The sequence below is a fragment of the Schistocerca serialis genome, chromosome 7 (genome assembly GCF_023864345.2).
Source record: "Schistocerca serialis cubense isolate TAMUIC-IGC-003099 chromosome 7, iqSchSeri2.2, whole genome shotgun sequence".
NCBI lineage: Eukaryota > Metazoa > Arthropoda > Insecta > Orthoptera > Acrididae > Schistocerca > Schistocerca serialis.
In genome coordinates this window covers 580,965,552-580,981,716 of record NC_064644.1, presented here as the reverse complement: position 1 = coordinate 580,981,716, position 16,165 = coordinate 580,965,552, and the positions used below count along the sequence as shown (strand labels likewise).

The 16,165-nt window shown below is 44.0% G+C and overlaps 1 protein-coding gene across 1 annotated transcript in view; it reads left to right on the top strand.

Moving 5' to 3' along the window:
- The window catches only part of LOC126413265 (zinc finger protein 358-like), a 526,926-nt gene that overhangs the window by 234,666 nt on the left and 276,095 nt on the right, over positions 1-16,165 (top strand). The window contains exon 3 of the mRNA XM_050083167.1: positions 2,517-2,614. The gene's annotated coding sequence lies outside the window, so the exon portion shown is untranslated. The remainder of the gene's footprint in view (positions 1-2,516; positions 2,615-16,165) is intronic.

Genomic DNA, 16,165 nt, shown 5'->3' with positions numbered 1-16,165 from the left:
CATTCCTATATACCTGCTTCTAACGATTCGACCTTTCCAACAGATAGATTGTGATACACTAAATGCGTGTGTCCACTGGACATGCCCTGTAACGATCTCCACCTCAAAAGTTGATGTAGGATTAGACACATCCAGTGGCTATCATGTATACACGGAACTCTTCATCTTTAGAAATGGCGTTTCTCTCTGTTGCAAATTGTAAAATAGTGCTCGCACTATGATGAAATTTTAATCAAGAAATCTGAAAGGCATGGGAATACTGGAATGTCGCTTTTGTAGACTTCGGGCAGGATGTAAAGTAATGCTTTACTTCTGCTAATCTCACTCGTTTCAGGCACCATTGCGGCGGCATATTACTGAGGTAATAGTAATTATTCAAATTACCGCATACGAAATATGAATTTACTTCGTACTTCTTTCAAATTTATCTGTTGTGTTGATTTACCTATCCAAACGTATTGGTGGTTTAATATACGCAAGCACTTGTGTGGGCACTGTACCACATAATTAATGGCCTTGATTTGCTTCTTTTTTTCTAGGAGGGGTCGGTTGTGTAGTGTTGCTTAAAGTCCATATGTTTAGTACAGAATTATTCCTAAACCGGTTTTTATTAAGTAGGCACATTAGCGAATAATATAAATAAATAAGAAAACAACTGTATAAATACTGTAGGATTAATTATGTTACCAAAGCAGCTACATTTCAGACCAAATATGTATTTATTAGGTATTTTTTACTCAAATGTTAGTGAATGGCTGAAAAACCGAACGTGCAGTTTCCCACCATAAATCACAACTTAAACTAATTTCCGTTACCCTAAATTCCACTATGAAACTACAGAAGCCATTAGTGATTACGGCTGCCTCAAATCACGTGAACAATTAGGAGTCCATACAGTCACACAAAATCTATCAGCGGAAACACAGTGAAATAATGGAAGTCGAGTAAAAAGTCAGAGTCTGTAGCTGACGCTAACGAAATTATTGCGACGAGACGTTAGAACATATATCTCATCCGCACAGCCTCTCTACAAAAACACACTCGTCAACACCAAACAAACTCATAAGACACAGAAGAAAACCGCCACCAAAAACTACATCTATCCTACCACTCACGATTAAAAACTTCCTGTAGTTCCACACATTTTGAAGTCGGGTTGTGTACTTCAGTAATGACCACATTTCAAATTCAAACCTAATTGTGCATACAAGTAAGTTACCCGGGAACAGTGAATAGTAATGTGGTGTTGTGACCTCTTATTAAATAAACAGTGCAGTATTGAAGCATACCTATAAGCGGTTTTACAGTGTCAGGAAACATTATGTAAAATTATATACACATACTCAATTGTAAATAGTATTTCTCATCCTCTGAAAAAATTAGGTAAGAATGTGGGAAATCAATGCTGCCTTCATACCACATATAACTGTGGAGACTTATAGCGTCGGCACATTTCCATATAAACTTTGAATAGAAGGTTGTGGAAGTGTTTACTGACGTTGTAAGCTTTCAAATGGTTCAAGTGGCTGCAAGCACTATGAGACTTAACATCTGAGGTCACCAGTCCCCTAAACTTACAACTGCTTAAACCTAACTAAACTAAGGACGTCACACACATCCATGCCCGAGGCAGGATACGAACCTGCGAAAGTAGCAGCAGCGCGGTTCCGGACTGAAGCGCCTAGTACCGCTCGGCCATAGCAGTCGACATTGTAAGCTTTCAAATGGTATATCATACGAACATATTGTTCAAATGCTTTAGTTTTTATTAATTTTATAATATATCACTTTAAGAAATAATTTTAATTACCTTAATATTAAACATAATATCATGTTTGTAGTTGTGATGAGTTTTCTTAGCCGCAATTCTGCTGGTGTACTTCGTATGTTTGTATCATGTTTGTAGGGTGTGTAAGGTACTTCCGTTAAAATATACAATATTCATCTTTTATTTAGTCCTTCTCAGCTGCTGATGTGTCGTCCCCACCCCTTCAGTGAAGCTCGTACGCTACGGCCACGAGCTGTCAAAACTCTCACCACTGCCTCTTGTTCCTTGTAATGTCACGTTGTTTCTTCAACTATATTAAACTACAACACGAATCTACAGTATAATGCTTTACTGTTACACATAAAAACCACGAAATTCTACAAACACGAGTTGTTGTTACTGCAACTGTTTGAAAATATCAAAGCCTCGCAATTTAGGTATTAAAAATTACGTAGTTATCAATAGAAAATCGAGTACTCACATTCCACTCTTTTGCTAGACATAAGAGCGATACAGATTGATCACATGTAAACGCGTGTGCACGTAGTACTAGTAATACGCAGAGCTACACTGCATAGCTGTTGTTGCAAGATCGAAGATATCCCTGTGTCACTAGCTGAACAATGTTGTCCAGACGGTGTTTCACAGCCGAGATCAGCTTTCCCCTCTCCTTGCACATTTCTCGATACACTTCATGCCTGATTTACCAGAGAGCCGGCCGGTGACAACTCCACTTGTTGTGTTGCAGATGCTCAGAGACTTACAGAAGATACGACGCACCGGCAGCAGCCACTGAGGGCCGCCTTTCATGTTTGAGCCGGCGACAGCCACGGGACACCGCTCCAAGTACGTACCAACCTGTTTCCAGATTAAGCCACGATTCCTTGGGAAACCAGTGAAGGTCTGCCTGACTCAATGCTGAGACGATTTTCTCAGTTACGCACTCTTGGCTCATTCCTGGAAATCTATCGTAAATGTAACTGGCCTTCAGTTCGTATTAACACCGCTAAGTAGAAATGGGGCTGACGTGAAATGCCACGTGGACCACTCCACTTGTTCAATGATGAAACAGTTATCAGTCTTCAAATTCCAACTTGACAGATTGATCATAGTACGTCATCTTACCATCCGATAAGACTGCTGAGGGAACATTACACGCTCAGCGCATTCGAATGTGAAAATATTAAACTGGGATAGAAAGGACTGGTGACGTTATATAGTTGGAACAAAAAATTTATTTGTTATTCGCCTGAAGAAGTCTTTTCCTTACATGATCGTTTAAGCAACGGTGATCGTTTTTTCATGTGACACTGCGTCGTAAATCACGAGTTATTCTGGACTGCAGGTTTTGAACTTTTTTTAATTAGTAAACTAAAGATAGTAACCGGAATCACGGGATAATCATCGATTTAACTTTACGCGTTTAAATCAGTTACATCTTTGCAGCCAGATGAGAAATCTTAATATTTCAAATTACATTAAATTCAAGTAGGTGTTGCTGTGGTGTCACCGCCAGACACCACACTTGCTGGGTGGTAGCCTTTAAATCGGCCGCGGTCCGTTAGTATACGTCGGACCCGCGTGTCGCCACTGTCAGTGACTGCAGACCGAGCGCCGCCACACGGCAGGTCTAGAGAGACGTCCTAGCACTCGCCCCAGTTGTACAGCCGACTTTGCTAGCGATGGTTCACTGACTACATACGCTCTCATTTGCCGTGACGATAGTTAGCATAGCCTTCAGCTACGTCATTTGCTACGACCTAGGAAGGCGCCATTATCATTTGCTATTTATCTTGTGATGCATGTACCGTCAGACCGATGTTCACCAATTATGGATTAAAGTATTCCAGAAGCTACGTACCTTTTTTGGCTAGTCTCTATTCCTTTAACTGTTCCAGACCTCACGCCAGCCTGCGTGAGCTTAAACGCGTGCATTTCGGCTTCCTCAGAGTGGCTTGGTTGTCTTGCCGAGTCACAACAGTTACTCTTTTACAGCAAATGAGGTTGAATAATCAAAGAAATTTTCTATTTACGTGCCAATAGTTGTAAGTGGAATTTATTAATATCACCGAGATTGTTACAACTTTCCCGTAAAAGCTGTATACTATAAGGCTAAAACAGCAATCCAGGTTCAGAGTCAGGTTGCCCATTTAACGGCTTCGAGGAGCAATAAAAATATGATTTTCAGTAATTCATATAAGTATGAAGGTTAAGGGGTACGATCTCATGTTAAAACTTGAACAAATTAAGTGACGTATTAAAATTAAAAACTTCGTAGACGTCCTGAACCAGCGCAGATCACGCAGACGGTATTCACTCAATGTCCGAGAATGGAACCCCATAGCGTCTTCAACAAACTTAACACATAATTTCAACCGTTCTCGAAAATGTTTCTCGCTGAACAGCGTCCACCAGAGAATGAAAAGACAAAAGTTTATTGCTTACCACATTCAGCAACAAACATGAGGTGTTGTTAATTTACAACTTTACGACCAACTCTGTCGTAGAATATTCTGCAGACACTATCCACATATACCACTGACTGCATCTGCAAGATTCTACAGTTGACGACATGGAAAACTAACTTTTTTTTAAAAAAATGGAGTGTAACTTACCCAGATTACGTCGCTCTCAACCGTATATTTTTACATGCTTAACCCGTTCCAAACTGACATACACTGCTTTGTTATCTGTGTCTAAAAGGCGACAGTCGATCTCGACTATCGGTACTCCTGTATAGGCTCATAGTCTGATTGTATGTATTGAACCCGGGACCTAGAAACGACGGAGGGGCTTCGCGCCGCTGTAGCCCTCAGTGATTCACAACCCCTCACCGCCGTCACACACACACCGAACATAGGTTTATTGTGCGGTTCGGCCCCCAGTGAACCCCCTCAGGAACATCTCATACGAGACGAGTGTAACGCCAAATGTTTGCGTGGTGGAGTAAATATGGTGTACAGGTACGTGGACACAATGCTGGCGCAGCAGTCGCCGACGTAGTGTAAATGAGGCGGAATAAGCGGAACCAGCTTAAAAACCATCCACAGGCTGGTCTGCACGCCGGACCTCGACACTAATCCGCCTGGTGGATTCGTGCCGTGGACCGGCACGCCTTCCTGCTCGGGTACTAGAGCGTTAGACCGCGCGGCTAGCCGGGCGGGCTAGTATGAAAGTAGTCGAGGCAGCTAGCAGGATAGAAGCACTTGAACAAGACAACAGGGACGGACTATCGTGTGTCAAATTACTATCGTCAATCTTACTGAGAAACCAAAACATTAAAAAAAGTCCTCACGTTTCGCACACCGTAAATTTCTCTTGCACTCGAAGGCCAGTGATAAGTCGAAATGGGGAATGCTCTCCAGGCACATATGTTACATTTCCTTTTTCAGCGACCAACTTAGTCTTGGTTCAAGTGTTAATGGCGCCTTGTCTTTGGGGCTTTCAGTTTCTGCGCTTAAAATTGCTGTTATTTCCCGTTACTAGATGTTTTTGCGTCGTCTTACACTTTACTTCCGTCTTCAACAGCAGTATACGGGGTGTACCGAAAGGTACATTAGAAGGCGTGGTGACTGGTAGATGTGTATCAAGTGAGCATATTTTCTAATAAACGCTTCTTCTTAAACACTTTGTTTGCACGCTGGCGTCCCTGAAATGTGGAGAACGAAGCAGGCAGATTCGGCAACACAAGCTGGGTTAGGAGTAAAGGAGACAATGTAAATAGTAGTCGCTCTGAGAGTCTTCACGCAATTACAGCGCCCGAAACGCGAGTCGATACACAAACCAACCAATAGAGGCAGCGGAGATCATATTACGTGTACTGTGAAGTCGCAGTCCTTACCAGTAGTACTGTTTTACTTGTTACATGACACAGAAAACAGGCCACAGTCTTAAGTAGACAATAGTAGACTATAGTATTGTTTTGTTTGCCGTAATTTCATGCAATACGTTATTTGCAGTCATTCATGTAGCTATCGTAAAACGAAAATGAATAAATGCAGTCGCTTACACAACTGCACGGCGCACCGACATGCTTCTCGTGAAGGGGCAGCTCAGAGAAATGCAAGAGATGTTTCGCAATATGAACATTTACCAGACAGGCGTCACATAGTGAACACCACGTTTCCAAGACTGCAGCGGCGTTTAAGCGAAATGTGCAGCTTAAGTCCTACGGTCTTCACACTGGACAACCCTAACACCAGAGTTTCAAGAAGCTACACGTCAGCTCTTTTCAGAACAGCCTTCCTTCTACGAGCACCAGAGCTATAGCACACACGACACGTGTGAACCACGAGGCGGACTGACACGCTATGCACGATGAACACCTTCATCCCTACAAAGACCAGTAGGCTTTTGCGATGACTCGGGGTGACTTCCCTCGTCGTCTCAACTATTGCCGATGGCTACACGAGCACAGTAAACTGGCTCCTCTCTTCATACCACGTTTCCTGTTTTCTGAGGAATGAGCCATTGTCAGGAACGGAAACACCAGAAACAGCCATATTTGTGTGGGTCTTTACCGGCTGCTTATCCGAGGTTAGCGATGTCGCTTTCTTGTGAATGTTTATGGAGGTCCCATTGATGATCATGTCAAGATCTGTATCTCATGCCCGTCCATGTTAATGATCCCAATTACCTACTATTTCTGCCAAAGGGCTCATCTGGGTTGTTGGATCAGGTACCTTCTGATATCTGCGGTGCGATGTGGTTCCAGAAGGATGGCACTCCAGCTTACTTCGACAAAGGGGTACGCGGCCACTTGAGATAGGCTTTTTGGACAGATGGTTGCGACGTGGTGGCCCAGTGGCGTGGTCCCCTCGCTTACCAGTCTTGACACCACTGCACTTTCAATTCGGGGCTTCATGAAACCCATGGTGTACAAGACACCGTGAAGTCACCACAACATCTAGTAACCCGACCACAAGTATCTGCTGGAGTCATATGTGGGTAATCTTTCCAAAGATTCACCAAGATATGATCCGAAGATACACAAAATGTATCAAACATGTGGCGGTCATATTGAACGCCTTCTGCAAATGAATTAAACTTATTTTTTTCTGAACGTAAAGTAGTTAGTCTCATGTACATCTGCTCACAATGCCTACATCCTCCTCCACATTTCAAAGACTCTAGCACGCCAACGAGGTTCTCCAAAATATAACTTTATTAGAATTTTAAAAATGGCTGCCAGCAGCAGCCTTCAACTTTAAGTAAGTGGTGTATACAGACCAATCGGCTGCACAAACTTCATTGTGATCAACTGCTATCACCTTGATAGGTTCCCGGGAATTACACCGGATAATATTGTAGAAACCGCTCAATGTTTCAGCGAGACAACCGCCCGCCAACTTCAGGTGCTACTGTCGCGTCGCTGAGAAGCTCGCCAGTTTATATGCTGGCTTTCCAGAACTGCGCAGGCGCCAGCGGGGCATAACGCCATCGAAGACTAATCGTAGACAGCGTCGAATACCAGAGCCCTCTGCTGGAGAAACGGGTGGCGGTCTGCGGAGGCGCGCCGCGGCGCGGGAAAATGCGGCCGGGAGCGACGGAAACCGTTCGCGCGCGCGAGGTGTTGGCGCGCGATTTAAGCATCTGCGCTAAAGCCGTCGGTACACGGACCGTGCTGTCGAACGTTAACGTTGAGCGTGCCAAGTTCAACGTGCTGCTGAACGCTTAGGAACGATGCGACTTGTGCATACGGTACGTGGGCCCCAACGTGGTATACGCGAACGCAACGCACTCCAGCGGTAGTTTGAGGGATGTTTCTGGTTCGTAAATCACACTGTTTACTCAACGGGCGCGCGTAAAATTCCCACGTTAGCTCTATTAAAACGCACATTTCCTCTATCGTCCACGAAAAGGAAAGTGCCATGTCCAATTAATAAGGACACAGGCTTGTAAAAGTTCCATCACAAACAGTGCGGTACAAATTTAGAATACTCCTCCGAATAAGATAAACATTATTTAATCATTCCCACATTTTAGTAAAACCCCAAGGTCAGTCTTACTTGATCACTGTTCCTACCCAGCACAGAATCTCTGCAACATGTGAATTACGAAGCTTAAAAGAAAAAGGAGCAAAATATCTTTATACAAGTAGCGCAAGCTGTCCTGTAGATTAAGCCAATCCAACAAAGTCACCCCTCATAAAAAGGTGATATTTACATAACATCAAATATTGTAGCATATTCTTATATTAAACTAATAATAAAGTATCAGAACCTAATAAAAACGCGAATGTTGGGAAACAAAATTTGGAACTGTTCAGACGCGAACCACCACCCCAACAAAAATTCATTATTGGACAGCGAGGCTACTCATTACGCTAAACATACAACACCATCCTTTTTATTAAATTTATATTACCCCTTGCTAAAAACGTTTGTAGTAGATAATTATGTTACTAATTGTAATTTAATTATAACAAATTGTACGAAGAACAATGCGCTTTGGATGGATCTTCAGTGAGCCGCTGCCTTCAAATGGCCTATTCTCATAATACGCTCGTTACAATAATTCTTTTGCCACGACTATGATGTTTCTCATTATTTTATTGGAACGAATCACACAGTTAAGTGATTCTCACTTCGCTGGTGCTCAGAAACGGCATATACATGTATAGAATTGAAATGAATGCCAATATGGCGCCTCACAACTCTGTGCTGAAGGGAGACGGCGTGCGTGTGACGTAGGTGGCGTTGTGCCATCTCATTGGTCAACGCTCAGACGCACGCTCAGAATATATGACATGCTAGATATTGCTCTGCACGTTCGGAAAGACTCCCGAACGTGCTATTCCACGCTATGACGCCACAAAATGGGCACGCTCAACGCTCAACGTTCGGATGCACGGTCCGTGTGCCGACGGCTTAAGGCTTCCCATCTGCGTTGACTCGGTGCGGTTGTTTAACTGCGGCTGGCCATTCCTTAGTGCCGCCAAGGCTGGCTCCCAGAACTTGCTCAGGTGAAACCCCGTGTCTCTGTTTATTAGGTCACTGCTTATATGTATTTCGACCGCCTCTTTGGTGATGGAGTCCCAGTATGTGGAAGCTTGCGAGAGGATCTTGGTCTCTTCATAATTCATGCCGTGTCCCGTGTCAAGGCAGTGTTCAGCAACCTCATATTTCTCTGGCTGGCCCAACCTCGTGTGACGTTTATGTTCGTCGCGTCTGTCTTTGACCGTACGACCCGTCTGGCCAATATAAGACATCCCACTTTGGCAAGGGATTTTATATATTCCTGGTCTCCTCAGGCCGAGGTTGTCTTCAACAGAGCCCGGCATTGACTGCACTCTTGCTGGAGGCCGGAAAACACATTTTATCCGGTATTTCTTGAAAATTCTACCCATCTTAAAAGACATGCCACCGACATACGGTAGAAAAACCAAGCCCGTGGTGTTCTCTGCTTCTTCAGGCTGTTCTTGAGGTTTGGAGCGTGCTGGTCGAAATGCGTTCCGGATCTGCTTCTCGGAGTACCCGTTCTGGGCAAACACAGAGCGGAGATGGCTAAGCTCTGCCGATAAGCTGTCCTGATCTGAGATGGCTCTAGCCCTATGCACTAGCTTAAATCGTGTCCGTCGCTCCCGGCCGCATTTTCCCGCGCCGCGGCGCGCCTCCGCAGACCGCCACCCGTTTCTCCAGCAGAGGGCTCTGGTATTCGACGCTGTCTACGATTAGTCTTATGGCGTTATGCCCCGCTGGCGCCTGCGCTGTTCTGGAAAGCCAGCATATAAACTGGCGAGCTTCTCAGCGACGCGACAGTAGCACCTGAAGTTGGCGGGCAGTTGTCTCGCTGAAACATTGAGCGGTTTCTACAATATTATCCGGCGTAATTCCCGGGAACCTATCAAGCAGATGCAGCGCCGGGAAAGCCTCAAACAGCACAACTCGTATCAGGTTACAATACTTCTACGCGTCTGCCCCTCAGAAGGATTAAAATTACATAACTTACTTTACGTTAAAATTATAAGCTTACATAATGAGCTGCAAAGCGTATATCAAACAGAAGAAAATCGTCCATGAAAAGCGAGTGTTTTAGCTCGTAGTGCACGCTAATCATTTTAGCGTAGTGTAACTTACGTGACTCTGTTCCTTCTTCAAAACCTGCTCAAGGCTTTTGACTATTAACTTTATACAACCGATTGGCTCTATACAGCATTTATTGATAAGTTTATTAGGACAACATGCTCAAGTGGTACCCATCTATCAATCACTGCGCCTTGTAATATACATTTTGATACAATCTGTACAAATGGCTCTGAGCACTGTGGAACTTAACTACTGTGGTCATCAGTCCCCTAGAACTTAGAACTACTTAAACCTAACTAACCTAAGGACATCACACACATCCATGCCCGAGGCAGGATTCGAACCTGCGACCGTAGCAGTCGCGCGGTTCCGGACTGCGCGCCTAGAACTGCTAGACCACCGCGGCCGGCTACAATCTGTACACTCCCATAGAAATTGGCTGATGTCACACAAGCTATTACTTCACCTACGATGATACTATCTTTATCAAACTGGAAGCATGGTTGGAGTGTTGTGTTTATTTCCATATGCATGATACGCCTTTCAAATATTTACAGCTCGTCGGTAACATCCATGCGTGGTGGTTTCTAGCCCTCTCCATTCAGCACACTGTATCCATTTGACTGGAACAGCCGTGTACCTGCAACTCCCTCAGCAGCCGATCCACAATCACATCGACGTCTAGGTCCCTAGAACTAACGTAGGGAAAGAACTTGGAAGTACTTTGTTAGGAAGATTTTCGCAAACAACAGAGAAGTGGAATGCGTGGACAAAGATTTCAACATGACTGTCCAAGAATGCGGTCCCATTGTCGTCAGCACCGCGTCATTGCTGCTGTCTCAGAACTGGTTTGTGACTCAACTGGTATATATATATATATATATATATATATATATATATATATATATGCAGCACGGAGAAAATGAGAAATATGTAAAAATAACACGAGTCTAAATTGTCATGCATGTTTCAAGCAGTATATACAAGGTGTCTTTCCTAAGAGTTCTCAGGTATATTTTCTCTGGTGTTTCGGCAGGTATTTGCGATTTAGTTTTAGGACTGCGTAGCTGAAGTGAGCCCAAACAACAGCTGCTTTTCACATGTTCCACGCGACGCCCAATGTGAACGGAAAGCGTCCGTTTGTTTTCCATTACAAAAACAATATCATTTTTAAGGATGAATTTCAACCACCCACTCTATAGAGAGCTGCCAAATTAATCTATTCTGGTATTCCTTTTATGGGTATGTATTCTATTTATTAAAGGGAGAGTCAAGACACGAAGAAGAAACAGCAACCCAGCAGCGACTGAATAGCACTGCACGCTCGGCGGTAGCAGTAAGCATGGGGCAGGGAAATGGTGTCACTGCTGGACCACTGGTTCTTCTTTCAGCTTTACTGTCCCAATTAATACATGTAGATGAAACGAATACCGCACTAGAATAATATTGAACCGCTCTGTCAAATGAACACTTAAATTCCGATTTAAAAACTACACTACTCGCCATTAAAATTGCTGCGCCACGAAGATGAAGTGCTACAGACGCGGATTTTAACGGACAGGAAGAAGATGCTGTTATATGCAAATGATTAGCTTTTCAGAGCATTCACACAAGGTTGGCGCCGGTGGCGACACCTACGACGTGCTGACATGAGGAAAGTTTCCAACCCATTTCTCAACACAAACAGCAGTTGACCGGCGTTGCCTTGTGAAACGTTGTTGTGCTGCCTCGTGTAAGGAGGATGTTTGCAGGACAACAACCATCTGCACGCACAGTTCGACGACGTTTGCAGCAGCATGGACTATCAGCTCGGAGACCATGGCTGCGGTTACCCTTGACGCTGCATCCAGGTTCTGTTTACAGTATCATGATGGTCGTACCCGTGTTTGGCGACATCGCGGTGAATGCACATTGGAAGCGTGTATTCGATATCGCCAAACTGGCGTATCACCCTGCGTGATGGTATGGGGTGTTATTGATTACACGTCTCGGTCACCTCTTGTTCGCGTTGACCGCACTTTGAATAGTGGACGTTACTTTTCAGATGTGTTACGACCCGTGGCTCTAACCTTCATTCGATCCCTGCCAAACCCTACATTTCAGCAGGATAACGCACGACCGCATGTTGCAGGTCCTGTACGGGCCTTTCTGGATACAGAAAATGTTCGACTGCTGCCCTTGCGAGCACATTCTCCTGATCTCTCACCAATTGAAAACGTCTGATGAATGGTGGCCGAGCAACTGGCTCGTCACAATACGCCAGTCACTACTCTTGATGAACTGTGGTACCGTGTTGAAGCTGCATGGGCAGCTCTACCTGTACACGCCATCCAGTCTCTGTTTGACTCCATGCCCAGGCGTATCAAGGCCGTTATTACGGTTAGAGGTTGTTCTGGGCACTGATTTCTCGGGATCTATGCACCGAAATTGCGTGTAAATGTAATCACATGTCAGTTTTAATACAATGTATTTGTCCAATAAATACCCGTTTATCATCTGCATTTATTCTTGGTGTAGCAATTTTCATAGCCAGTAGTGTATTTGTAAGAGGAAACAAACCGAAGCTTTCTGTTCACACTGGGCGTTGCGGGAAACGTGTGAAGAGCAGTAGCTGTTTGGTGTGACTCCAGTCACACAGTCCCAAAAGCGACACTGCAAATATCTCATCAAACACCAGAGAAAATACACCTGACTACTCATAAGAGAAACAGTGATTAGGATGCAAATGCAATCGTAGCGGTCCTTGATGTATGCAAATCAGAGAGATAAGCACGGAAACTTGTTATAGTAAGATTCATTTAGAGATACCGTAAAATATACTCACAATTGTATTAAAGTAACCAAGAAGCTTTTTCTTTGAAGCCTGTAAGAATCTATTAGTTTTCTAATAATTTATAGCTGATCGCAATTAAGCAAATTATTTTAAAAATAAGAAAATTGATGGCATAAATCATGCTGAGACCGAGGATGTTGTGATGATTTTAAAATTAGTATTTACAAAAGAGAAAAAGGAAAAGCTTAGAGGACATGTGTATTATTCTGTTTCACATTACAGCGTGTATCGTTGTTCGAAAAATAAGTAATAAAATGGAAGTGGGAATCAAACGGGACGTGAAGTAACATAAAAAAGTAATTTGCGGCAGCATTTCAAGAAATAAATGAGTCAGCATAATTTAAAGTGCGAAGGCACAGTAGTGCGGTGGTCCTCGCTTCGACAAATACTAATTTTAAAGTCATCACAACATATTTTAGCATTATTTGTGAAATCACGCTTTAGTTTTGAAACAATTTGCTAAGCTCTGACCTTCTGTAAATGGTCAGAAATGCAATATATTTTTATATGCTTGAATATAAAGGTTTTTGCTGACTGCCATAGAATTGAGAATATTTTTAGAGCACCTCTAAATGAATGTTGTTTTAATTAGTTTGCACATTTATCTGTACGTTATGCATGTATCAACGACCTCTAGGATTGAATTTCAATCCTGTCTATAGCCCACTTGTGAAAGCGTGAATGCCGCGCGAGGTAGCCGCGTGGTTTAGGGCTTATGTCACGGTTCGCGCGGCTCCCCCCGTCGGAGTTTCGAGTTCTCCCTCGGGCATGGGTGTGTGTTGTCCTACCCATAAGTTAGTTTAAGTTACATTAATTAGTGTGTAAGCCTAGGGACCAATGACGTCAGCAGTTTGGTCCCATAGAACCTGCAGTGCAACAGAATGAGAGGCATACTCAAAAATTTTGAGATCAAAATTGTATAAAGCATACGTTAGATCTCCAGTTACCCATTTTACTGCAGATTTTATCGAGTTATAGAATGTGTTAGAAATTTGTTGTTCCATTTCATTAACCGTAGCTTCTGCTGTATTTTGAATGGTAACAAAGTGACCAGTATGAAAATTCCTCATCCTTGCCTGTTAGCACGTATGCTGGGAAAATACAGAATATGATTTACATCCGAGTTCTTCTAAACGTCCATTTCTCTCCCAAATTAATCTTAATTATTTACATTAAAACCGACCTTAACAGTGACGCGTTATTGGTTTCTTACGTGCGTATGTTGTATATTTACTGCTACCGGCCACACCTGCCACTCACTGGTACGCTCAAACGTGTACCGCTGTCGGTATGGCACGAGACGTGTTGCTTCAGATCGTTGAGAACTGAGAGCCTTGAGATGTGCCGGAGAACGTGTGAAGCTTCGGCATGTGGAAGCTGCGGGAGAAGGAACGCCTCACGGCTTCTGGGATGTGAGAAGCCGCCACTGTGACTGCTTGCCTTACGAAATCGCACGTCCATAGGACGGGCCATCTCCCTCTAATCCCACAGACGTGACAAGAGTATCGAAACACTTCTTTTGCTGCAGGCCCCCATCTAACAGCAGGTCAATTATGTTTCCTCTGCGGATCCTTATTAGGTGGCCAGTGTCCCGTCTTCGGAGCAAACCTGTTTTCGTTCCGTTAGCCCCACAGCATTTTATACTTCAGCGCGAGATAAAGGCGCCAAGTCAACACAATTAGCACCCCCTCAATTATCTAGAACTCTCTCTTCGTGTTTCCTTATGTCTCGGTTTCTCTAATTTCTTCGAACTGAAATTCGTTATCTCGTATGTATCAAATACTCGTTTGAGATAATCCTCTCTATAGCTAACGACAACTTTTGTACGCTGCTTTTAGTCTATAATACACGTTTGCCTTCTTGTGAATTAACCGTAAATGTCATGGATAAAATCAATCTGATTTCAAATTAAATATACAGGGTGTTACAAAAAGGTACGGCCAAACTTTCAGGAAACATTCCTCACACACAAATAAAGAAAAGATGTTATGTGTACATGGGTCCTGAAACGCTTAATTTCCACGTTAGAGCTCATTATATTACTTCTCTTCAAATCACATTAATCATGGAATGGAAACAAACAGCAACAGAACGTACCAGCGTGACTTCAAACACTTTGTTACAGGAAATGTTCAAAATGTCTTCCGTTAGCGAGGATACATGCATCCACCCTCCGTTGCATGGAATCCCTGATGCGCTGATGCAGCCCTGGAGAATGGCGTATTGTATCACAGCCGTCCACAATACGAGCACGAAGAGTCTCTACATTTGATACCGGGGTTGAGTAGACAAAAAAATGGTTCAAATGGCTCTGAGCACTATGGAACTTAACATCTGTGGTCATAAATCCCCTAGAACATAGAACTACTTAAACCTAACTAACCGAAGGACATCACACACATCCATGCCCGCGGCAGGATTCGAACCTGCGACCGTAGCAGTCGCGTGGTTCCGGACTGAGCACCTAGAACCGCGAGACCACCGCGGCCGGCTTGCGTAGACAAGAGCTTCTTTCAAATGCCCCCATAAATGAAAGTCAAGAGGGTTGAGGTCAGGAGAGCGTGGAGGCCATGGAATTGGTCCGTCTCTACCAATCCATCGGTCACCGAATCTGTTGTTGAGAAGCGTACGAACACTTCGACTGAAATGTGCAGGAGCTCCGTCGTGAATGAACCACATGTTGTGTCGTACTTCTAAAGGCACATGTTCTATCAGCACAGGTAGAGTATCCCGTACGAAATCATGATAACGTGCTCTGCTGAGCGTAGGTGGGAGAACATGGGGCCCAATCAAGACATTACCAACAATGCATGCCCAAACGTTCACAGAAAATCTGTGTCAACACAAGCACCGAAGTCAACATTACCTTCCTTCAGTACATACTGACGGAACTAAAATGAGCTCTAACATGGAAATTAAGCGTTTCCGGACACATGTCCACATAACATCTTTACTTTATTTGTGTGTGAGGAATGTTTCCTGAAAGTTTGGCCGTACCTCTTTGTAACACCCTGCACAACGCAGAACTAAAAGAAAATCACTATTTTGAAGTCCATGATCACAAGGCAGAGAAAGTAAATACTGACTGAGCTTCATATACCTTGTGTCACGGCGATTTTGTAATTTGGTCCTTCTTGAAGTGAGGCTCAAGGTAGCTTAACTACATTCGCTGCATGGAACATTAGATACAAGCCGAGGTAAGAGCCAATTTTGGCGGCTTAGCGCGGAGATAACACGGACAGCAATGACAACTGTGGTTCGATAACTTTCCCCGCGTGGTAATTGATTGTATTCATGTCGGGTCGCCAACCGGAACATATCGTCATTTGGCCACCATCTTGAGATGAGTTGGCCGTCGACTTATCTCGCCGGAACCGAAATCAAATAGGTCGCGGCGGCTTCTTTATGCATCGACCGTGGGTTCACAGCCCGTGTGCGAGTATAAATGCCCTCCATCGACAGGCTGTCTCCCACAGCATAATTCTGCTCCCGCCAGCATGCGTCGGTGGCGCGTTGCACGTTTCGAGACGCAGCTCA